The 24,694-nt window shown below is 46.5% G+C and overlaps 1 long non-coding RNA gene across 1 annotated transcript in view; it reads right to left on the bottom strand.

Moving 5' to 3' along the window:
- Positions 1-13,717, bottom strand: part of LOC137571694 (uncharacterized) — a 32,395-nt gene extending 18,678 nt beyond the window's left edge. The window contains exon 1 of the long non-coding RNA XR_011031408.1: positions 13,446-13,717. This is a non-coding gene — a long non-coding RNA (uncharacterized lncRNA). The remainder of the gene's footprint in view (positions 1-13,445) is intronic.
- Positions 13,718-24,694: the final 10,977 nt, after the last annotated feature.

The following is a 24,694-nucleotide window of genomic DNA, read 5'->3' as shown; positions in this document are numbered from 1 at the left end:
GTCCTCACGCGATCTCCCATTCAGTTGCAATCAGCCTCAGTAATAGGCTCAGTCCCATCCAGTCTGAGTCTTCTGCGCATGCATGGAACTCCCATGCATGCGCAGTAGACCCAGACTGACGCGACTGAGCCTATTACTGGGGCTGATCGCAGCTGAACAGGAGACCGGGGGAGGACAGTGTGGGACTCACACGTGTTTATGGGGTGGGAGGAAGCCCCGGGTAAGTATCAAATCTTTAGATAGCCAGATCTCTAGTTTACTGTAAAGGACCTCTGTCGTGAAAATCTTAAAATTTTAAATACATGTAAACATAAACAAAAAAGAAGTACATTTTTTTGCATTGTAAAATGAGCCATAAATTACTATTCTCCTATGTTGCTGTCACTTACAGTAGTAGAAATCTGACATTACCGACAGATTTTGGACTAGCCCATCTTCTCATGGGGGGTTCTCAGGGTTTTCATAATTTTAAAAGTACTCAGTGAATGGCAGTTGCTCCGTCCAACTGCCAAAAAAGTGTGCAGCAAGCAGGGAGGCAGGCCAGCATCTTTGTAAAAATCTTTTTCAGGGAATGTCTTTATAAAGAATAAATACCATGCTGAGAATCCCCTATGGAAAGATGGACTAGCCCAAAATATTTCTGTAATTTCAGATTTCTAATACTTAGTGTAAGTGACAGCAACACAGGAGGGAAGTAATGTATGGCTCATTTTATTCTGGAAGAAATGAACTTTTTATTTGTAGGGGTTATAAGATTTTCGCGACAGTTCCTCTTTAAGAACCAGAGCAATTTTTACCTTTCAGTGCTCTTCCTTTTCATTCGCTAATAACTTTACCACTACTTATCACAACAAAAGTATATTTATCTTGTTGTTTTCACCACCAATTAGGCTTTTCTTTAGGTGGTACATTTTGCTAAGAATTATTTTATTCTAAATGCATTTTAACGGGAATAATAAGAAAAAGATGGAAACAATTCATTATTTCTCAATATTAGGCCACTATAGTTTTAAAATAAAGCATTCTACTGTGGATAAAACCCATACATTTTATTTGCCCATTTGTCCCGGTTATTGCAATGTTTAAAATATTTCCCTAGTACAATGTATGGCGACAACATTTTATTTGGAAATAAAGGTGTACTTTCTCTGTTTTGCATCAATCACTAATTACAAACCCATATATGCAAAAATAACAGTAATATACCCTCAAGACATACATAATAAAAAGTTCAGTCCCTAAGGTTTTCTTTATTTATCATTTCTGGGTTTTTGGTTTTTTTTTTTTTAATATCCAATGTTTTGTGTGTAACTACTGGAGACTGAGTGGGGGAGGTAAGGGATTAACTCAATTTATATGTATGTGTATTTATAAAAAAATGGCGTACTTTTACTATTTGGCCACAAGATGTCCCCACACATTTTCTTCCTACGTGTACTGTTAGGACGCGATGTAACTTTGTTTTTTACAGTGACCGCAAGCATCTTATTATGTCGGCGTTTATTGACACAGGGATCTAGACCAATGAATGGGAACTGCGTTCCCATTCACTGATCTCCCTACTAACAGACGGCAACAAGAATGCACGTGGGAGCGCATCCACGAGCGAACGGGAGCGCGCAGAAGCAAGCGGGAGCACGCACAGCGGGAAACGTATATCTATGCCCCTGAGCCCAAGATGAAGTTTTTAGGGGCGTAGATATACTGTTGTAAGAACAATAACTTGTTAATATCAGCTGCTCAATTTCCATTACCATTGTTTTTGTACCCCGTAAGGCTTGGTGCACACTGTGGCATTGTGTTGCACATACTGTGTTAGTGTAAAATTAGCATTAGGGACCAAAGTGATCTCTTTTCTTACAGGGCAAACTTTGTTTGCTTTTGGTGGTATTGTCTTGCAATAACAGAAATGAAAAATATACTGTTTTCCAGTTTTGACAAGCAAATTAAGACAATAAAGGGACCTTGCAGTGAGAGGGCTATGAAGGTTATCATATCTATCTCCTTTCAAAGAGTGGGAATTGCCTGGCAGCCATGCTGATCCTTTTGGCTACAGTAATGTCTGAATCACACAAAAGGAACAAGAATGCAGCTAATATCGCCAGACTTAAAAGGGAACCTGAACTGAGTAAAATTATTTAAGATAAACACATGATGTACCTGCAAATGAATATTACATACTTATCTCTCAGTTCCTCTCAGAAGATCACTATTTTCTTCTTACCACAATTCTGTCCAGTTTGTCAGAACTGAAATATATCAGTTGCTGTCAGTTATATATCAGTTGTTATCCTCTCCACCCAGTGTCACCCACTTCACCCAGTGCCACCCTCTCCTACCCAGTGACTTCCTCCTCCCCATCCAGTGTCACCCACCCCACTCAGCAGCTTTGTCCCACCCACCCTACCAGCACCCAGTGGGGGGAGGGAGTCTGCTGCATTTATGTCTGAGGCAGAGGCATAACTGAGTAATATGGTGACTATGGCAAACACTACAATTGTGCCCCCCTGTGTAAAAAATATTAGGGGGCTTGCTGCTGGGGCAGGGTGCGGGCTGAAGGCGGGGAGCAGGCTGTGGGCAGGGTGCTGGATGGGGCTGGGTAAAGGCTGGGGCAGGGCGCTGGGTGCATGCTGTGGCAGGGTGCTGGCTATGGGAAGGGTGCTGGTTGCAGCAGGCTATGACAGGCTGCTGGCTGGGCCAGGGTGCTAGGTGTAGGCTGGGGCAGGCTGTAATGGCTGTGGCAGGGTGCTAGTGGTAGGCTTGGGCAGGGTACTGGCTGTGGGCAGGGTGCTGGGTGCAGGCTGTGGTAGAGTGCTGGGTGCAGGTTGATGGCTGTGGCAGGCAGGGTGCTAGTGGCAGGCTTGGGTAGGGTACTGGCTGTGGGCAGGGTACTAGTTGCAGGCTGCGGCAGGGTGAAGGCTGTGAGAAGAGTGCTAGTAGCAGACTGGGGCAGGGTACTGGGTGCAGGCTAGATATCCTGTACGATAAAAAAAACACTGTTATAAACCATATTTTGACATTGCGGCTTCCCCTGTGCCCTTTTTTCCCTTGTCCCCTTATTTAATGTATGCCTTATTAATCCCCAATAAAGGACTAACAAATGGTTAATTAGTTGGATATAGAGAGAACTGGATCATGTTGTGCTTTTATGGTTTCGTTAATGATCAATCGCATATATTATAAAAGACAGACAAAGTCATTCCTTAATAAATGGACATTTGTTCTGCAGCTTCAGCCACCTCGTGATACAGTAAATACTGTTTGGCATAAGCTGCTGTAGTCTTGATTCACTCTGGATGATCCACTCTGTCTCCAATCTTGGCTAGTATTCCAAGAGCCAGGCTAATCTGAGCCTGACCCCCTGCGGGCGCACATTAGGGAGTGCCCGCAGCAGCCTCTCATAAACAGACACTGTCATCTGGAGGACTAAAAGGACTACATTCAATATGTTTGTGGAGAATTATGTAACAATGTATGCAATCATGCGCAAGTTATTTTTTTCCATGTTATCAAATTAAATTCATATTTTCAAAGTTGCATTTGTTTGTTGAGGATCATGACTGTTCTGCCATAAAAAGGGTTAGCTGAAGAATCTTCTAACCACATGATGACATTACTATTCTTTCCACTAGAGCTTAACCACTTGAGGACCGCAGTGTTAAACCCCCCTAAAGACCAGGCCATTTTTCACAAAAAGGGCCACTGCAGCTTTAAGGCTTTCCTGCAGTGCGGTACAACACAGCACACAAGTGATTCCCCCTCCCCCTTTTCGCCCCACCAACAGAGCTCTCTTTTGTTAGGGTCTGATCGCTCCCCCAATGTTTTTGTTTTTTTAATAAATATTTGTTTTATTTTTAAATGAAATTGTGTATTTTTTTATTTTTCCAGTGGCCCCTCCCTCCCCCCGCCAGCCTATCACTGTGATCAGCCTATGATAGCGGATTACCCCTGAGCCAATGGAGGGGACAACCATGTCACACGGCTGTCCCCAGTAAAGTGCTGCCTTAGATCGCAGCGATGTACAGGTTTATTAGATGGCGATCTTAGGTTTATTAGATGGAGACTTATGGCGGAGCTCCGTCAAGTTGCACAAAAAAAAATTTTGTGCAACTTGACAAAGGCCTATGGAAGGCCGAAACAGCAGTCTGTCGCTGCTTCTGATGTATCATTAAAGTATTTGAGCTATAACATACTGAGTGGTGCCGGTCCTTTGCTGGATCACATTATTACGACCCCTTGGTACTGGGGTGGGACCCTGGCACACTTTTCTATTTTTTTAACTTCATCGGTGCTCCTGGATTTATTTTTGCATAAACATGCTAATCAACAGCAATTTTCCACACCTTTCTACATTGCCTGGCAATATTTACACAGTATGGAGTTAATGCAGCTTTGGAGGAACTGTTGTATTAAAACTGTGACAGGTTTATTAGGCTGAATCCGCTGTTCTGTAAATGGCGTGGCTGTGTTATGTTTTCTGAGGTTCAAAGTTTGTTTTTGATGGCCTCCAAAGTTCTAAAGAGTTTGGTGTTTGTGGCTGGTGTCTGATGGACGGTGGTCTTGTTTTCTGTGTTCTGTGATAGTGTTATACATGGCACATCTTTTGTGTGTTTTGTTGTTCTGGTCTGCTGGGTTAGATCTCCTTAGACCTGCTTACATTCTGGTGAATAGAATTCTTCGGGTGGAGCTTCTGTTGGGAGTGTGTTGCCTTATCTTTGAGTAGTGTTGGGCGAACATCTAGATGTTCGGGTTCGGGCCGAACAGGCCGAACATGGCCGCGATGTTCGGGTGTTCGACCCGAACTCCGAACATAATGGAAGTCAATGGGGACCCGAACTTTTGTGCTTTGTAAAGCCTCCTTATATGCTACATACCCCAAATTTACAGGGTATGTGCACCTTGGGAGTGGGTACAAGAGGAAAAAAAAATTTAGCAAAAAGAGCTTATAGTTTTTGAGAAAATCGATTTTAAAGTTTCAAAGGGAAAACTGTCTTTTAAATGCGGGAAATGTCTGTTTTCTTTGCACAGGTAACATGCTTTTTGTCGGCATGCAGTCATAAATGTAATACATATAAGAGGTTCCAGGAAAAGGGACCGGTAATGCTAACCCAGCAGCAGCACACGTGATGGAACAGGAGGAGGGTGGCGCAGGAGGAGAAGGCCACGCTTTGAGACACAACAACCCAGGCCTTGCATGAGGACAAGAAGCGTGCGGATAGCATGCTTTGTACCACCATGCAGTCATAAATGTAATAAAGATAAGTGGTTCAATAAACAGGGACCACGCGGCAACGCTAACCCAGCAGCAGCACACGTGATGGAACAGGAGGAGGCGCAGGAGGAGAAGGCCACGCTTTGTGAGACACAACAACCCAGGCCTTGCATGAGGACAAAAAGCGTGCGGATAGCATGCTTTGTACCGCCATGTAGTCATAAATGTAATAAAGATAAGAGGTTCAATAAACAGGGACCACGCGGCAACGCTAACCCAGCAGCAGCAGCAGCAGCAGCACACGTGATGGAACAGGAGGAGGCGCAGGAGGAGAAGGCCACGCTTTGTGAGACACAACAACCCAGGCCTTGCATGAGGACAAAAAGCGTGCGGATAGCATGCTTTGTACCGCCATGTAGTCATAAATGTAATAAAGATAAGAGGTTCAATAAACAGGGACCACGCGGCAACGGTAACCCAGCAGCAGCAGCAGCAGCACACGTGATGGAACAGGAGGAGGCGCAGGAGGAGAAGGCCACGCTTTGTGAGACACAACAACCCAGGCCTTGCATGAGGACAAAAAGCGTGCGGATAGCATGCTTTGTACCGCCATGTAGTCATAAATGTAATAAAGATAAGAGGTTCAATAAACAGGGACCACGCGGCAACGGTAACCCAGCAGCAGCAGCAGCACACGTGATGGAACAGGAGGAGGCGCAGGAGGAGAAGGCCACGCTTTGTGAGACACAACAACCCAGGCCTTGCATGAGGACAAAAAGCGTGCGGATATAGCAGCAATGCTTTTTGCCGCCATGCAGTCATAAATGTAATACAGATGAGAGGTTCAATAAACAGGGACCGGAAACGCTAAACCATCCCAGATGTTCATCGGTCATGTTACTTGGTTGGGGTCCAGGAGTGTTGCGTAGTCGTTTCCAATCCAGGATTGATTCATTTTAATTTGAGTCAGACGGTCTGCATTTTCTGTGGAGAGGCGGATACGCCGATCTGTGATGATGCCTCCGGCAGCACTGAAACAGCGTTCCGACATAACGCTGGCTGCCGGGCAAGCCAGCACCTCTATTGCGTACATTGCCAGTTCGTGCCAGGTGTCTAGCTTCATGCCCGGTTTCAGGTCCAGCGGTGCCAGCCACAAATCCGTCTGTTCCTTTATTCCCCTCCAAATTTCCTCCCCTGTGTGCTGCTTATCCCCAAGGCAGATCAGCTTCAGCAACGCTTGCTGACGCATGCCAACAGCTGTGCTGCACTGCTTCCACGATCCTACTGCTGCTGGTGCTGGGTTAGCATTTCCGGATGAGGTACAGCTTTGAGATGCGTTGGAGGAGAAGGAGTCAGAGAGGTAGGTGCTGCTGTTGTTATCCAGCTGTTTGCGGCGTGGGCAACACCCGCGCCGTAGCAGGTGAGGAATCGCTGCCAGGCTCCACAAGGTTCACCCAGTGCGCGGTAAGGGAGATGTATCGACCCTGGCCGAACGCACTCGTCCAGGTGTCAGTGGTGAGGTGAACCTTGCAGGCAACGGCATTCTTCAAGCTTCGGGTTATTTAGCTGACCACGTGCTCATGCAACTCAGGCACTGCAGAGCGCGCAAAGTGGTAGCGGCTGGGAACCACGTAACGTGGGATGGCCACTGACATCATGCCCTTGAAGCTGTTTGTCTCCACCACTCGATATGGCAGCATTTCGCAGGCCAGAAGCTTGGCTATGCTGGCTGGCTGTTACTGCCACGGCCCGGGGGTCATTTGCTGGCAATTTCCTCTTGTGCTCAAACATCTCAGAAACAGACAACTCAACCGTAGCGCTGCACACCGAAGGGCTGTTGGTTGTTGTGTTTGATGAACACTGGGAGACCTCAAGAGCACTAGTCCGGAAAGTGACAGTGTCAGCATCGTCTGATGTTTGTGAATGTTGTGAACCACGCAATGGCTGGGCTACTGCTGCTGCTGAGGCGGGTCTGGTGGTGAGTCTGGTGAACCCAAGGGAGGCAGTGTTGCTGGTGGTACCCTGTCCTGCCGCGTTTGCCCACAGAGTGGGATGTTTGGATAGAATGTGGCGGCTCATGCTGGTGGTGGAGAGGTTGTTAATACTTTTCCCCCTGCTCAGGCGGGTCTTGCACACCTTGCAAATCGCCATGGTAACATCCTCAGTGCAGTCTTCAAAGAAAGCCCAGACTTTAACTGGCTGAGGACTCGGACCTCGTGCGTGATGTGCTGGTGCTGCTTAACCCACTGCTGGACGCTTGAGAGGTCATCCAAGTAATTATCTGGTCCTGTTCTTTTGGATCTGTGAGGGTTGTTGTCCTGGACAACATGGGCAGTATTGAGTGGGTTTTCTTGGGTGCTCCCCTGTGGCCTGTACGTGAACCGTCAGGGGAAACACCTCTTCCCTTGCCCCTCCCTCTTTCACCGGATTTCTTCCTCATTTCACTTATCCTTAAAGTACACGCTGACTGGCAGCAGTACAGTGGCAGTACAGAAATGCTATACAGTGGTGGGTGAGCGGTGTACCACTATTGTCAGCAGTGACACAGAGCACAATGCTATACAGTGGCGGGTGAGCGGTGTACTACTGTTCCCAGCAGACACAGAGTGGAAGTAAACACAATGCTATATAGTGTGGCTGAGCCGTGTACACAGAGTGGCATTAAACACAATGCTATATAGTCTGCTATATAGTCACCCCGAACAGGGTGATGTTCTGCAGAACCCGAACAGTGGCAAACACTGTTCGCCCAACACTACTGGGAGGGAACGCAGATTTTAGTACCTAAACACACGATACAACATGTTTTCCGGGGTCGGACTCTGAGGCACATACAGATGGTCCCGATCATCATCCTCATCATACAACTCTTCTCCTGAGTCTGACCCACCCACCACCTCTGCCACCCCAACATCCCCAGACACAGACCCCTCATCGTCCTCAACATTAACTTGGGATGCTGGCCTGAGCCAGACCTCCTCCTCCACATCAGGCCCCATCATCTCCTCAATGGCAGCCCTCATTAATCGCTCTGGCGACGGACTGATGGACACAACGTTCTCCTCCGGGGAGGGCTGCTGCTGACCACTGGCTGCTGGGGTGGATGTTATAGCTTGCGTGGGGCGTTGGCTGTTGCTGTTGTTGGGAGTGCTGCTCACAGCGGAGGTCTCTGGGGAACTCATGTTGAGCTCATATAGTGGTTGACGGTGAGTGGAGTATTACTGATCCCAGCAATATACACACTGACTGGCAGAGTACGCAATGCTATATAGTGTGGCTGAGCGGTGTACACAGAGTGGCAGTAAACACAATGCTATATAGTCTGGCTGAGCGAGCGGTGTACTACTGTTCCCAGCAGAATCAGAGTGGCAGTAAACAATGGTATATAGTCTGGCTGAGCGGTGTACATAGAGTGTCAGTAAACAATGGTATATAGTCTGGCTGAGCGAGCGGTGTACTACTGTTCCCAGCAGAATCAGAGTGGCAGTAAACAATGGTATATAGTCTGGCTGAGCGGTGTACATAGAGTGTCAGTAAACAATGGTATATAGTCTGGCTGAGCGAGCGGTGTACTACTGTTCCCAGCAGAATCAGAGTGGCAGTAAACAATGGTATATAGTCTGGCTGAGCGGTGTACATAGAGTGTCAGTAAACAATGGTATATAGTCTGGCTGAGCGAGCGGTGTACTACTGTTCCCAGCAGAATCAGAGTGGCAGTAAACAATGGTATATAGTCTGGCTGAGCGGTGTACACAGAGTGTCAGTAAACAATGGTATATAGTCTGGCTGAGCGGTGTACACACAATGCTATATAGTCTGCTATATAGTGTCAGTAAACAATGGTATATAGTCTGGCTGAGCGAGCGGTGTACTACTGTTCCCAGCAGAATCAGAGTGGCAGTAAACAATGGTATATAGTCTGGCTGAGCGGTGTACACAGAGTGTCAGTAAACAATGGTATATAGTGTGGCTGAGTGGTGTACACAGAGTGTCAGTAAACAATGGTATATAGTCTGGCTGAGCGGTGTACACAGAGTGTCAGTAAACAATGGTATATAGTCTGGCTGAGCGAGCGGTGTACTACTGTTCCCAGCAGAATCAGAGTGGCAGTAAACAATGGTATATAGTCTGGCTGAGCGGTGTACACAGAGTGTCAGTAAACAATGGTATATAGTGTGGCTGAGTGGTGTACACAGAGTGTCAGTAAACAATGGTATATAGTCTGGCTGAGCGGTGTACACAGAGTGGCAGTAAACACAATGCTATATACTCTGGCTGAGCGAGCGGTGTACTACTGTTCCCAGCAGACACAGAACAGTAAACAGAATGCTATATAGTGTGGCTGAGCGAGCGGTGTACCACTATTCCCAGCAGACACAGAACAGTGAACAGAATGCTATATAGTGTGGCTGAGCGAGCGGTGTACCACTATTCCCAGCAGACACAGAACAGTAAACAGAATGCTATATAGTGTGGCTGAGCGAGCGGTGTACCACTATTCCAAGCAGACACAGAACAGTGAACAGAATGCTATATAGTGTGGCTGAGCGAGCGGTGTACCACTATTCCCAGCAGACACAGAGTGGCAGTAAACAGAATGCTATATAGTGTGGCTGAGCGAGGTACACAGAGTGGCAGTAAACAGAATGCTATATAGTGTGGCTGAGCGAGCGGTGTACCACTATTCCCAGCAGACACAGAACAGTGAACAGAATGCTATATAGTGTGGCTGAGCGAGCGGTGTACCACTATTCCCAGCAGACACAGAACAGTGAACAGAATGCTATATAGTGTGGATGAGCGAGCGGTGTACCACTATTCCCAGCAGACACAGAACAGTAAACAGAATGCTATATAGTGTGGCTGAGCGAGCGGTGTACCACTATTCCCAGCAGACACAGAACAGTGAACAGAATGCTATATAGTGTGGCTGAGCGAGCGGTGTACCACTATTCCCAGCAGACACAGAACAGTGAACAGAATGCTATATAGTGTGGCTGAGCGAGCGGTGTACTACTGTTCCCAGCAGACACAGAACAGTACACAGAATGCTATATAGTGTGGCTGAACGAGCGGTGTACTACTGTTCCCAGCAGACACAGAACAGTACACAGAATGCTATATAGTGTGGCTGAACGAGCGGTGTACCACTATTCCAAGCAGACACAGAACAGTGAACAGAATGCTATATAGTGTGGCTGAGCGAGCGGTGTACCACTATTCCCAGCAGACACAGAGTGGCAGTAAACAGAATGCTATATAGTGTGGCTGAGCGAGGTACACAGAGTGGCAGTAAACAGAATGCTATATAGTGTGGCTGTGCAAGCGGTGTACTACTATTCCCAGCAGACACAGAGTGGCAGTAAACAGAATGCTATATAGTGTGGCTGAGCGAGGTACACAGAGTGGCAGTAAACAGAATGCTGAGCGAGCGGTGTACTACTATTCCCAGCAGCGACACACAATGACTGGGGGGGACCCTGGCTAGCGTGGCTGGAGCGCGAACTACCCTGCCTGCCTACCCAAAGCTAAACCCACAGACAAATGGCGGAGATATGACGTGGTTCGGGTATTTATTTACCCGAACCACGTGACAGTTCGGCCAATCAGAGCGCGTTCGGGTCCGAACCACGTGACCCGTTCGGCCAATCACAGCGCTAGCCGAACGTTCGGGGAACGTTCGGCCATGCGCTCTTAGTTCGGCCATATGGCCGAACGGTTTGGCCGAGCACCGTCAGGTGTTCGGCCGAACTCGAACATCACCCGAACAGGGTGATGTTCTGCAGAACCCGAACAGTGGCGAACACTGTTCGCCCAACACTATCTTTGAGCCCTGTAAGTGGGTGGTGTATCTGGGCAATACAGCACCACTGAGATTGCCCCCCACAACCAAGTGTTCATATGCCTCCAGATAATTAATCAGGTAGTCACTGCCCCCATCCCACCCCCACCACCCCCCTCCCCTAAAATATTAAGTTGCCACACCTCCAGATAAAATAATTAAGTAGCCAGGTGCCTCAGGATAAACATTAAATAGCCAGGGGCATCAAGATAAAATAATTATTTAATTAAAATAATGAAGTACCTGAGTGCGGCATGACTTCTTACCATAAACTGCCACGGCTGTGACGCTGTCTCGCTCTCACCATCACTAGGTGGCTGCAGTTTCAAACCTTCGGGGCGGTCTCGTTGAGGTCACTCACTCTGCACTCTAGAGTTTCTCTGAACTAATTTTCAGCCAATGACGTGAAGAGACCTTCTCAGCCATTACTGTAACCACACTGAGGTGAGGTGGCAAGTCCCACCCCTCTTATAGGTTAGAGGACAGATCGGTGTGTCCCCTGCCAAAGTGCCAGACCCAACCATCTAGAGCCACATGCCACTATGTGCAAGCTCTGAGGCAGGGCAGCTGCGGACCTGGTCTGGCTGATATTTCTACCATGTACTTATACAGCCGCATAGGCAGCCAGGTAGAATAGCGCAGTCAAGCACTTTATTCATCCTACCGCTGAATGTTCTGACCTTGTTTACCTAAATAACAGAGAGGCATGGGGGGCAGGAATGATGGCACAGCATGGGGGCATGGCACCTCTTTCGCTGTGGTGCCCATGGCACGACTTATGCCTGCACCCATCTAGAGACGCCACTGTCAGTGGGTGGTGCCGAGCCTGTGCTTGAGTTCTCAGCTTTCTTAGTATATAGTGTTGGGGGGAATGACTTCTAATATTGTGTGTGCAATTTCCCAACCCCATCTGACCTCATAAGCAGTTACAAGAGATGGTCAGTAAGAGACAAATAGTTCCAGCTTGCAAGCAAATTTAATGCAAAATATACAGAGCTTGGTGCTGAGCCGATTACTCTTCTTTGGCCCAGTTCCAAGCTGCATACAATTTGCATTAAATGGGCATGTAAGCCAGGATTATTAGCATCTCATTGACCATTTCAAGCAGTCACTGAGCAGGGTCACAGTGCTCACTTCAGCATTTAAAAAGCACTTTGGATGAATGGATAGGCTAATTTTGCTGTTTAGCTGATTAACAAGTAATGATAAATTGCAGTTGCTTATAACAGCCAATCGGATTTCAGCATTCAGCACTAGTCAGTTGTATGTGGTCTGGTCATGGAGAGAATCAGTTCTGATCCAGTTCTGTAACATGCCTGAAGAAGAAACTTAAAGTCTCAAAATCCTGCAAGGAAAACTTGTAGTTAGCCATTAAAGGAATTACCTTAGCAGTAGTTATTGAAAGACTTAAAGTGGAATGGTAACAACATATAGTGGGTTGTAAAAGTATTTGACCCCCTTGAAGTTTTCGACATTTTGTCACATTACTGCCACAAACATGCATCAATTTTATTGGAATTCCACGTGAAAGACCAATACAAAGTGGTGTACATGTGAGAAGTGGATCGAAAATCATACGTCATTCCAAACATTTTTTACAAATAAATAACTGCAAAGTGGGGTGTGCGTAATTATTCGGCACCCTGAGTCAATACTTTGTAGAACCACCTTTTGCTGCAATTACAGCTGCCAGTCTTTTAGGATATTACAAAAATCAGAGGGCGCTGCCTGAACAATTGATTTAAATACAGAGATGTGACTGTATAATATTGTCCCCAGCTGCAACCTACTCGGGTGGGGTTAACCCCCGTTCCCCACCATACACAGGAATTGGATATTACAATATCTTGAGAGGTGCGCTGGACAAATAAATTCACACTATGTGAGATTGTATTATCTTGTTTTATTTTTATTTTTAGTATTTAATTGTATTTAAACGGTTTTAAAAACACACATCCCTTGAAAGATGTATATAAAAGGGCAAACCTGGTAACACTCAACACATCCACATCACCACACTAAAGCGCGCTAAAAACGCTCAACACACCCACCCACACCACCACACTGGGCGTACTGGTTCCCTTTAAAACCTGGATAAGGATATTCTCCTCTTAAAAATCAATCAAAAAATATCAGGAATAAAAAACATATATATAAGATAAGGATATAAAATTAGGATCCAAGAGAGTAAAGCTGTGATGCTTAAAAAGGTTAGGTCAATGCCCGGGTTTCCAGTGATTACACATGCAAAAGTCCCAATCCTTATTGCAAATGTTCGGTTTAATTGAAATGTATACTGTAAACACTGCTCCGATGGCACTACACCTCTTCAAATAGAATCCCTATGGACAGTTCACCAGCAGCTAGAAACACTTGTATCATTTATCTAACCTCCTGTGGCGTCTCCTCCATGAATGGTTACAGTGTCCCAGTTCCACAAAGGTTGTTAAGTGGGTCGTCTCGTCTGCTTCAAGGGATTAATCCAGATTGAGTATACAAGGGGATCAGTAGCGGCAAACCGTCTCACGGCGCCGCCTCTCACTCCGATATCAGCTTCCGGTTCTCTGCTCCTTTGTGATGACGTCACTTCCTCCAGTGCGTCTCACCTACGCTGCTCTGGCTACTTCCCTGCGTTCCACCCAGCCGGTGCTGTGTTATGCACTCTTCTCTCTTTGACTAGTAGATAGAATGTAGCGCCCCTCCACCTCTACTGCAGTGTAAAGTTGATTGACATGTTTCAACGGTAGCGACCGTCTTCATCAGAATCTTAGGAGCCATTGAACCAGTTGTCTTTTTATACCAGCTGACATCCAGCTCACAGATCCTCCCCTTCTTCTCCATTAAAGGGACAGTTCTGCTAATACTTTCACATAATCCAAAGCTTGAGGAACATGCAGCTATTCACATATTGGGGTTTGCTTCAGCACTTTGTATCTCCAAGGCATGCATCCCCAGGGCATGCATAGAACGTTTAAATACAATTAAATACTAAAAATAAAAATAAAACAAGATAATACAATCCCACATAGTGTGAATTTATTTGTCCAGCGCACCTCTCAAGATATTGTAATATCCAAGTCTTTTAGGATATGTCTCTACCAGCTTTGCACATCTAGAGACTGAAATCCTTGCCCATTCTTCCTTGCAAAACAGCTCCAGCTCAGTCAGATTAGATGGACAGCATTTGTGAACAGCAGTTTTCAGATCTTGCCACAGATTCTCGATTGGATTTAGATCTGGACTTTGACTGGGCCATTCTAACACATAGATATGTTTTGTTTCAAACCATTCCATTGTTGCCCTGGCTTTATGTTTAGGGTCATTGTCCTGCTGGAAGGTGAACCTCCGCCCCAGTCTCAAGTCTTTTGCAGTCTCCAAGAGGTCCAAGTTTGCCCTGTATTTGGCTCCATCCATCTTCCCATCAACTCTGACCAGCTTCCCTGTCCCTGCTGAAGAGATGCACACCCGAGCATGATCTTGCCACCACCATATTTGACAGTGGGGATGGTGTGTTCAGAGTGATGTGCAGTGTTAGTTTTCCGCCACACATAGCGTTTTGCATTTTAGCCAAAAAGTTCCATTTTGGTCTCATCTGACCAGAGCACCTTCTTCCACATGGTTGCTGTGTCCCCCACATGGCTTGTGGCAAACTGCAAACGGGACTTCTTATGCTTTCTGTCAACAATGCCTTTCTTCTTGTCACTCTTCCATAAAGGCCAACTTTGTACAGTGCATGACTAATAGTTGTCCTATGGACAGAGTCTCCCACCTGAGCTGTAGATCTCTGCAGCTCGTCCAGAGTCACCATGGGCCTCTTGACTGCATTTCTGATCAGCGCTCTCCTTGTTCGGCCTGTGAGTTTAGGTGGACAGCCTTGTCTTGGGAGGTTTACTGTTGTGCCATACTCCTTCCATTTCTGAATGATCGCTTGAACAGTGCTCCGTGGGATGTTCAAGGCTTTGGAAATATTTTTGTAGCCTAAGCCTGCTTTAAATTTCTCAATAACCCTAACCTGTCTTGTGTGTTCTTTGGACTTCATGGTGTTGTTGCTCCCAATATTCTCTTGAGGGCCTCAGACAACCTCTGAGGCCCTCACAGAGCAGCTGTATTTGTACTGACATTAGATTACACACAGGTGCACTCTATTTAGTCATTAGCACACATCAGGCAATGTCTATAGGCAACTGACTGCACTCAGATCAAAGGGGGCCGAATAATTATGCACACCCCACTTTGCAGTTATTTATTTGTAAAAAAAATGTTTGGAATCATGTATGATTTTCGTTCCACTTATCATGTGTACACCACTTTGTGTTGGTCTTTCATACAGAATTCCAATAAAATTGATTCATGTTTGTGGCAGTAATGTGACAAAATGTGTAAAACTTTAAGGGGTCCGAATACTTTTGCAACCCACTGTATATTAGAATGCAGTCAATTATTCATGATACCCACTTTTATGGCAATTCTCCAAATTTCAGCATCAGAAACACTTACTGTGGCATATTGGTATGCAGCCCCACCCTCCCACTGAGGCGCTTAGCCTAGACTGATGATTAGTTGAACCCCCCCCCCCCCCCCCCAGAGATCTTTTCTACTGGCTTTAGAACTCCTAGTAAGGCTTTGTTCACATGTAAAATCAAAATCACTGACGCCAGCGATTTTAAAAATTTTTCCCCCTCCCAGCGCTACACTGCGTGCTACGATTTTGTACGAAGCACTTTTGTAAGCGCTTTTGCAGAGGGATTCTGTTTTTTCTCTTCCCGACGTCAGTCAGGAAGTGAAATCTTTCACCCGGAAATGAATAAATACAATGTAGTTATTCATAAAAGTGCAAACACAATCGCCGGATAAAGCGTTTTGCGCTTTTCCTATACCTTCCATTGTAGCGAAATCGCCCCAAAAATGGTACATGCAGCGCTTTGCCAAGCGGAAAGCGAATGAAATGCGCTGATATGAACTGTCCCATAAGGAATCATTGCACTAGCGATTTCAGGGCATTTTTAAAAATCACCCGCGCTGAAAAAAAAACGCAAACGCCCTAGGTGTGAACAAGCCCTAAATTAGCATTCCGTGTAGATCACTTGCCAGTACTAAAGATCTTGCCACCTGTGATAGCTTTCAGAAAGTAAATCAGCGAGAGGAAAGATTTTACATTGGGCAAAAACTAATTTATAAATGAATATTGTAAAACAAAAATAAGCAATTTTATTCATTATGCCATTTAGGTTACGGATCCTCTTTAGCTGCAAATTGATATATGTATTATTCAATGAGCAAGGTAAATGCAAGGCACAGACTTCTCTGTCCTTTCTGTTCCCCATGAAAGATTGAAAAAAGAAATTTAAAAATCTACAGATCGCACACACTCACAAAGATAAAGACAGCAGTCACATCCTTATTACAAATCATTATATTTGTACATGCATTCAGCTTATTACACACATTTTGTATTTGCTTTAGATACAAGCCTTGCATTGTTCTAACAAAAATATTAGAAAAAGATACCAACACTAGATGCAGCTGGCAGCGAGGCCCCCCACCACTGGTACTTGTGAAACATGCACACTGGTGGATCCTCCATAAACAGTGTGAAGCAAAGACAGTGGCACTGCATCAGACAGACAGTACCTTTATTGTGGCCCTATGGGTACAGACAAAGTGGTATGCAGTGGGAGTGTGTGTGTGTGTGTGGGGGGGGGGGGGGGGGGGGGGCTGACAGCCGTTTCGCGTACATTTGCTTCTTCAGAGGCTAATACATCATGCACTGTCTGATTCAATGCCACTGTCTCTGCTTCACCCTGCATTGTTCTATGTTTTGTGATCTGTGTCCTTTACACATTGTCGGTATCACAGGGCTAAAACGTTCTCGGTAATATTTGCAATGGTTCTTTATTATAAATATCAATTAAACAGAGCTCTGCATCAGAGATGGGCAGCAGATGATTTCCTGGAGCTCCACACATTTGCTGTAAAATCTCTACAGGAACACTGTCTGTGGATTCTTTATGAGCACATCCATTTTCCTCCCAGCCGTACAAGTTGTACAGAATAAATGCCTTGCATTTCCAGAAATTGCTATTGATTGGCCGTCCAGTTTACAAGACCGATCAATATTACTTTCCCCAAGCCATATATTTATTTGTGATCAACCTCTTTCTCTTATCTCAACTCCTACCCAGTGCTTTCTAGTGCTCGTTGTAACGTGTCCAGATTGAACGGATGATTTCAGCCCTTTCCTGGAAGAACCGCTAAAAATATATTCTGTGCAGAAAAAAAAAGTCTGCAAGACTTGCACATTTACTATCTACTCTATAGGAAAACAGTCTGCTGTCGTCAAACATTACAATGGCCACCTTCTGTTCTGATAGTGCGCAGTATACTTTCAAGTAATATCCCATTGTACATTAGGACTGTGTGTGGGTTGAGGTATTCACATTTATTACTGCCTGTTAAATCATATTTAAAGCACTGAACATATTTTATGAGTGATTTATATCCTGTCTAATATGCTAGCACTTTATAAATAAAATGTAATAAAAAATAATATAATTAAAAGCTTTAGCAGCTTATCCTGCTGTCATGTTCATCTTATGACTTCATTATTTAGATAGTCAGTGGGCCAAATCCTGAGGTGAAAACGGGCGTGGCATCAACACCGAAGAAAGCAGGGGGGAATGGCCATAGCCAGGATGTGATGTGGGTGGAGCCAAATACTAGCAAAATACAGGGAATCCCCAGTTAACATATGATATAGGGTACAGGTGGTGCCGTCAGTATAGATAGCAAGCTACAGGTGCTGCAGTATAGGTAGCCATGTACAGGTGGTGCACTCAGTATAGGTAGTGAGCTATAGGTACTGCAAACAGTATGGGTAGCCAGATACAGGTGGTGCCGCCCAGCCCAGTATAGGCAGAGTGACTTACTTTACAACCTTGTTTCAATGCAGACTCCTCTCGCTGCACTCTCCTGCTCTCCCCACACACTTCTCCTCTCGCCACCTGGTGGATCCGATGCCATGGTTACTTACGGCGGCACCTCTCATTAGAGGCCCCGCTGGGTAGCCATGGAAACAGGGTGGCGGCGACAAGAGAAGAGAGTGAAGAGAGGAGTCCACGCAGGAGCGGGGTTGCGTGACTTTTACTTGGGACCCTGGGGCCACACAGAGCAGGTCAGCGGCTGCCAGCAACAGAGCGAGGCCCAGGGAGGCCCAAAGCGGGGGAGTGGCGTCCCTGGGCCAAATCAATATGACAGATCAGTGTTTCTGAGTTTAATGTCTGCTTGCTTGTTCCTGGTCAGCAACCAAATAGTAACCCATCCAATCAGCATGATAGCTGGGGGAACAGCAACTTCTGCAAAGGCCAGTGATGGAAGCACCCATATTTCTCTCATAATAGTTCATGACAGCTTCACCATAAAAGGAACTTGTCGCGGTTAGAAAGGTGCCAGTTGCCTGACTTCTTTGCTAATTATCTGCCTATAATTGTTTAATTCACTGGCCCAGAATAAGCAAGCAGATTAGATGCTTTAATCTGCAGGTATTTGACTCAAAATTAACTAGAGCCTAAGGCCCATACACACACTAGATGGATGACACCTGACAGGAATTGGGACCTGATTTCTCGGGCCAAGGCTGTACAGGCGAGTAGTTAGCCTGTGGGCTAATGACATATTCTGTTGCAATGCAGGGCAGAGGGGGTGGAGGCAGGGCCGGCGCTACCATAGAGGCAAAGGAGGCAATTGCCCCAGGGCCCCAGAGCCTGTAGGAGCCCCAATTGTCTACAAGAGGAAAACATTTTTTCAAAAAGACCTTATAGTTTTTGAGAAAATCGATTTTAAAGTTTCAAATGAAACAATTAAAAAACCCGCCAACTTTAACGGTTAATAGCAAATCCACCTTAAATGCTAGAAACCCTAAATTTCGATATGTTAAGGAGATCATTGGGAATAAGAGGAAAAAATAATTTTTCAAAAAGACCTTATAGTTTTTGAGAAAATCGATTTTAAAGTTTCGAAGAAAAAAAGTATTCTTTTAAATGCGGTAAATGTCACTTTTAGTAACAAACTTAACTGTAGTGTAATTTTACATGTATCAAAAGAAAGAGCAATACATTTCCTGACGGGGTTTCCAGGGGGTCCATACGCAGCCACAGCGCTTTGGCCAGAGATCGCTATACAGCCGCAATATGGCTGTATAAAGATATCTGGCATTTTTTTCCTATTTTCCCAATATTTTTTATGTTTAGAGTGTGGAATTTTTTTTAAAAAAATAATTATGTGGGGTCCCCCCTCCTCAAACTTTTTAACCCCTTGTCCCCATGCAGGCTGCGATAGCCAGAAGGTGGAGCTCCGACCGATTGGGGCTTCACACCCTGACTATACCAGCTGCAAAAAAGGTCCCTTAATTCCTATTTTTGTTCCGGGGGAACCTGTTGGGGGCCCCCCCAGGTTTATTTTGCCCTGGGGCCCCATTGTTGCCTAAACCTGCCCTGGGCGGAGGACCAACGGAGGACCAATTGATCTGCCTGGTAAATCGCTGAATGGGCGGACGTCGGGGGTCAGTGGCTGCTACCGGATTATTGGCAGAGGCAGGAAGTATCAGCCTTCTCAGCGTTCAACATGACAGCCAAGCAACAGACATAGGGCCTGATTCATGAAGCTAAAGCAGCTTAATGTGAAGTAGTGAAATCCACGCTTTACATAGCAGCACTTGCTGCTATGTAGAAGCATGCCTTCCCTTAATTATGCGCACTGCTTCCTTAGCAACACACGTAACTTTCAATACGGGTGGTCCTATGAAGTATCGCTACTGCAATACTTTACTAACAGCCGCTACTATGACAATTAACTTGTTAACATCAGGACCATTGTTTATAAGGCAATGAATGTGTATTCCTGAGTATTCCTCTCACTTCAGGTTTCCTTTAATGGACTCTAAGTGAACTGTTCCATAGGGCCCAGCCATTCTGATGTGGGTGGGCCTGTCCCAGGTCCCATTCCCGTTTCCTGCCCTATCCTTTCAAAGTCCTGCCTCTTCTCCTCTCTGAACCAGCCATGCCCCACCTACATGCAGAGTCACTTACTGGAGTAACTCTGCAGGCAGCAGGAGAAAAGCAGAGCCATGTGCAGTCACTCTCACTTTTGCCTGTGTCCCCCAGGCTCTGTACTGTGCAGAGCTGTGCTTTCAAGCAGCCAGTCAGAGGCTGCATGTTTGTACATTGTACTGACACCGGGTGACAGCAGTGAGGATGGCTGTAAGAAGCTCTCCTCCTCTCTTGCCTCACACAGATGAGTTGGTGTCTCTGCACTTGTGAGCTGATGAGGCTGGGGAGTAGGATAGGAGGGGAGAGGCTGGAGATGAGACTATGCGGGAGGGGAGGATAGAGGTGAGTGTTGGGAGGAAAGGCTGAAGGTGACAGTATGGAAGAGGGGAGCCTGGAGGTGAGGAGGCTGGAGACAGGAGCCAGAGTATGACCAGAGTGATGACTATCAGCTGGATCATAGCAAGTGCAAACTAGAAGGTCTTGAGGGGTATTACCTGTATGCAGTGGTGGTTGATACCTACCAAATGTGGTTCATGGAAGGTCAGCTCATGAAGGGTGCAAAGGTCAACACTTAAAGAGAACCTGAGGTGGGGATCTTAGAATAAAATCTATACACAGAGGCTGGGTCTGGCTATAGTGCCCAGCCTCTGTTGCTAGTTGAATCCCCCCTGAGTCCTCCCTGCGCTCCGTTCTAGCCCATAAATTACAGCCGCGCTGTCGGGCAATGTTTACCTCCCTAATGTCACTCACGCCGCTCCCCCCGCCTCCTGCAGAGCACCGGTCCCCGCCCGCGTCCCTTTCCTCCAATCAGCGGGAAGGGACGGGGCGGGGACCAGCGCTCTGCGGGGGAGCAGCGTGAGTAACACTAGGGAGATAAACATAGCCCGCTGTGACACGCTGCGTGTCGACAGAGCAGCTATAATTTATGGGGGAGAGCGGAGCGCAGGGGGGACTTAGGGGGGATTCAACTGGCAACAGAGGCTGGGCACTGTAGCCAGACCCAGCCTCTGTGTATAAATTTTATTCTGAGATCCCAACCTCGCGTTCTCTTTAAGATATGACAATCTGATACAATGATACTCACTTTTGTTGACAGCAGTTTAGACTTTAATGTCTGTGTGTTAAGTTATTTTGAAGGCACAGTAAATGTACAGAGTTAAAGCCTGTACACACTGCTGAACTTTTAAAATCGCATGCAATTTTTAAATCGCAAGCCTTCATGAGAATAGGAAAAGCGCATCCCACCAGTGTGTACAGGTCTCCACGATTTTCATTCTTTTTCAAAAGACCTTGCGATTAAAAAGCGCTTGCGATTTGAAAAGAGCAGCGCAAGCGCAGCAGTGTGTACAGGCCCTTATACAAGCTGTACACTGAATAATTTACATCATAAAAGTGTAATATCTGCTGTGCTATCCCATGAAACTATATACTTATTATTATTGATTTATAAAGTACCAACACGTTCTGTGGCACTGTAACAGAGTGAGAATCAAGACATGAGTTACATAGTAATACAGACAGTGGTATACACAAATTATAGACACTGGGACATAGTACAGAATTGTTAGACATAGTAATTACAGCGACAAATGTAATAATATGATGAACAAAATATATAGCAAATTCCAAGACACAAAAGAATGTGAGAGCCTTGTAAGCTTACAGTCTAAAGGAATAGTGCGGAAACAAAAGGTGGGGTATTATTCACTATTCTAAAACCTAGAGGGACTATTTCTGGCCAAAAAGTGATGGAAAAGTTGTTCAAAGGGACCTAATACTTAAACCGTGGCATGCCGGAGGGGGATCCATGACAAAAGTCCCAGGAAAAATTACGTAGTTGACCCAGAGTCCTAAATTTGTGGAATAAAGTTCTTTAAAATGTCTGGTATGTGTACATGTCGATAAGGTAGTGTAAGGGTTAGGCTCGGTTCACACAGACAGATTAAACGCCACATTTACTGCACCACAAACAACTGCAAAGAGCTTTACTGATAATATCAGGTGAGCAAATAATTGTATTTACTAGTTGACACCTCCAGGAAGTAAAGGTTAGTCCTCTCTGTGGCAATCTTTGTGTAGTGGTGACGGTCGCCGTGCTTGTGCGTACATACGTGGGAGTGCAGGCGATTGCGGTTTTCCAGCCCCTTTGATTGGGCTGAGGTAGTTCAATGACACTGTGGAGTGCCCATATCAGAGGAGGATGAGGATGTTGCTGCAAGGTTCCTAGCAGAAGCGGTATAAGATGGGATATGCTGCTGTGTAAGCCAGTTAACTACTTCTGTGGCATTTTGTGAGTTCAAGGTACATGGCCTCTGAACATTGGGCAATATGCTAGGGCCACAGGAAATCACAGCAGCAAGACCTCTGCGGTGTGGCCTGCGGTGTGGCCTGTCATTTTTTCTTCTTTTTTTTTACAATATTAATACCGTATATACTCGTAAGCAAGCCGACCCGCATATAAGCCGACCCCCCAACCTTTTCCTGAAAAACCAGGAAAAAATGATTGACCCTCATATAAGCCGGGGGTAGGAAATGCTGGCCGTGTGATCCCCCCAGTGTGTCCCAGTATAGTTAGTATAGTGCCCAGTACAGCTAGTAAAGTGCACAGTATAGCTAGTATAGTGCTCAAGTATAGCTAGTATAGTGCTCAGTATAGGTAGTATAGTGCCAGGTATAGCTAGTATAGTGCTCAGTATAGCTAGTATAGTGCTCAGTATAGTGCCAGGTATAGCTAGTATAGTGCCCAAGTATAGCTAGTATAGTGCTCAGTATAGGTAGTATAGTGCCAGGTATAGCTAGTATAGTGCTCAGTATAGCTAGTATAGTGCTCAGTATAGTGCCAGGTATAGCTAGTATAGTGCCCAAGTATAGCTAGTATAGTGCTCGGTATAGCTAGTTTAGTGCCCCCCCCCCCGCCCCCCGGCGGCCGCCGCTGCTATTAGCTTACTGTGTGGCTTCCAATAGTCCCCTCTCCGTCTCCACATGTAAATAGCTCACAGCAGCTCGCTCCACGGCGGCTGCTGTGTGATGACAGGAAGCTGTAGGCAGAGCGGTTTCCTGTACTGGCGATGTGTATCACCGTTACTATGGAAACCGCTCTGCCTACAGCTTCCTGTCATCACACAGCAGCCGCCGTGGAGGGAGCTGCTGTGAGCTATTTACATGCGGGAGAGGGGACTATTGGAAGCCGCACAGTAAGCTAATAGCAGCGGCGGGGCGGGGGGGGGGGGGGGCGGCCTACGACCAACGAGACTCGCAAGCAAGCCGACCCCCCAACTTTTGGCCCACTTTTGAGGGGTCAAAAATTCGGCTTGCTTGCGAGTATATACGGTATATATATATATATATATAAAAAAAAAGAAATACTCTGCCAGGGAGGAACTGATTGTCACTTTAGACAGGTCAAGTGACATGTTTATGCAATGTGCCAAAATCACTTAAAAATACCGTATTTTTCGGACCATAAGACGCACTTTTTACCCCCCCAAAATGGGGGGGAAAAGTCACTGCGTCTTATGGTCCGAATACAACAATTTTGGCCAATTGTGGCCGGGTGTCTGCCCCCTGTCCTGAGTCCCGTCTGCTGCATGTGTCTCCTGAATGCTGCCCCTGTCCCCGTGTCTTAAGGGGCATTCCACATTTAAGCTGTGTCACCCATGGCCCCCGAGGTAATGCGCAGCTCAGAAGTGAGGGACAATTTGTACCTGGCTGAGAGGAGGAAGAAGTCGGATCCGTCAGCTGCAGCGATCGCAGCCCGCACCAATGAGAGAGGGGACAGAGCGGCAGGGCGTCCCAGCTGACATGCACGATGCACAGAGCAGTAACGAGTAGCGGTAAATTTCCATAGAAACGCGGCTCGGGGGTCCGTGCACGCTGCCATAGTGTCTCTCTCGTCACTTCCGCATTAGTGACATAAGCGGAAGTGACGAGGGAGACGCTATGGCAGCGTGCACGGACCCCCGAGCCGCGTTGCTATGGAGATTTACCGCTACTCGTTACTGCTCTGTACATCGTGCATGTCAGCTGGGATGCCCTGCCGCTCTGTCCTCTCTCTCATCGGTGCGGGCTGCGATCGTTGCAGCCGTTGGATCCGACTTCTCCCTCCTCTCAGCCAGGTACAAATTGTCCCTCACTTCTAAACCGCGCATCACCCCGGGGGCATAACAATGTGCTGGAAAGACGGGGCGGGGTGTCGTGGAGTTTGGGGGGGCAGGTTGTTATGTGCTGGAGGGCCATATTGTGTGGTGAGAAGAGAGACAGACAGGGCAGGGATGTCAATTGCTGTAGGGGGGCAGGGAGTCATGTGCTGGGGGGATAGGGGTGTGTGTCATGTGCTGATGGGGGGCAGGGTGTCGTGCTGGGGGGGACAGGTACTGTTTTAATAGGGGAAGGGAGCTCTGACTGATGGGGTTGGAGCAGGTGTTCCACCATTTCAGTGTATAACACAGACATGCCCACTGCACACTGGACTTGGGACAGTCAAAACACCCACCTACCTACCCACCCACCCACTTACCCACCCACCTAACCACCCACCCACTTACCTACCTACCTACCCACCCACCTACTTACCTACCCACCTACCTACCTACCCAC

Source organism: Hyperolius riggenbachi, chromosome 4, assembly GCF_040937935.1.
Source record: "Hyperolius riggenbachi isolate aHypRig1 chromosome 4, aHypRig1.pri, whole genome shotgun sequence".
In the NCBI taxonomy this organism is placed as follows: domain Eukaryota; kingdom Metazoa; phylum Chordata; class Amphibia; order Anura; family Hyperoliidae; genus Hyperolius; species Hyperolius riggenbachi.
Note: the sequence above shows the minus strand (reverse complement) of the source record. Positions and strands in the feature narration are given on the sequence as shown.